The sequence below is a fragment of the Solanum stenotomum genome, chromosome 8, assembly GCF_019186545.1.
Source record: "Solanum stenotomum isolate F172 chromosome 8, ASM1918654v1, whole genome shotgun sequence".
NCBI lineage: Eukaryota > Viridiplantae > Streptophyta > Magnoliopsida > Solanales > Solanaceae > Solanum > Solanum stenotomum.
This window is the reverse complement of record NC_064289.1, coordinates 41,570,106-41,571,724: the sequence shown is the minus strand read 5'-3', so window position 1 is coordinate 41,571,724 and position 1,619 is coordinate 41,570,106.

Here is a 1,619-nt window from a genome sequence, read left to right as displayed (position 1 = left end):
AATTTAATTTTTAGATAAAAAATATTATTTATAATCTAATTTGTTAATATATTTTTAGTTAGTTTATAGTTTTTAATGTTATAATATGTTATTGGGAAAATTGTATGAAATAACAAACTATTAATTCAAATTAAATGCTATAGCCATAGTTTCTTTTATTTGTAATTCACAGCAAACATTTCATATTTTTTGCCATCCCATTAGTATACCGAAATATATAAATGCAGGACTCATTTGTATACCAAAATGTACAAATGCAGGACCCACTTGTATACTGAAATATACAAATAGACCAAAATATACAAATGCAGGACCCATTTGTATACCGAAATATACAAATAGACCGAAATATACAATGTAGGATCCATTTTTATTCTGAAATAGACAAATAGATCAAAATATACAAATGCAAGACCCATTTGTATACCGAATATACAAATGCAGGACCCATTTGTATACCAAAATATACAAATGCATGACCCATTTGTATACCGAAATATACAAATGCATGACCCATTTGTATACCGAAATATACAAATGTAGGACCCATTTGTATATCGAAATATACAAATACAGGACCCATTTGAATATCGAAATATACTAGACCCAAATACAGATTTTTTATGTATATGTCTACCAAAATATACAAATTAATAGCCATAGCAAACATAAAGTTTGCTATGGAGCGTAATTATACAAACTATAGCTATAGCATACAAATATGATTTTTATATTTGCTATATGTGAAAGCTACTCTATATTATTTCAAATTTGGGCTTGTAAAATTTTGTAAATATTTTATTTTGTATTAAGATCGAAAGTTACAATTATATTGTTATAGTTTTTCAAATTTGAAGTTAACAATTTATTTTGTAAATATTTTGTTTTGTATTTAGTTTGACTATAGCCTTTAATCTTGTTAATTTAACATAATTAATGTTGATATTTCAATAAAAGTATTTTGTACTAATGTGAATTTTACCGTCTTTTCGAAGATTTCTATTCATTTAACATTTTTAAAGTTTAGTTTATCACACGGTAAATGAAAATATATATGATCTCTTTTTCAAACATCGTATAGTTCTAAAAAATCAAACAAATCAAAAAATTAAAAAAAACCGACTAAAGCCGAAATTGAAAAACCCGACTTTATGTGGTTTGATTTGGTTTTTAGATTTAATAAATCGACATAATTGATTTAGGTTTATTTTAATGAAAAATCAAACCAAACCGACCTATGTACACCCTTAATTCACACAATATACTTAGTGTTATACAATGAGTAGCCTCACAATATATTGTGTCCAAATAAAGTAACTTTGCGTTCAAGTAAACTTTGTTGCCAAGTGACTTTGTGTCCATGTTTTATAGCCTATATGTATCTTCTTGTTATAAAATAAAGCATGTGTAGTATAATAAAATGACAAGAAGAAAAGGAGAGAAAGAGTGTAGTAAGTAACTTTGTTTTCACTTTTTGTGTTTTCTCATACTTAAGATGAGTAACTAATAGGCTATTTATAAACCTCTTGAATCAAGCTACTTGGCCGTACAAATATATTATAGTGTGTTGGCCTCTTTACTTGTGCATAAGTTAGGCACAATGAATGGTTACATGGTCA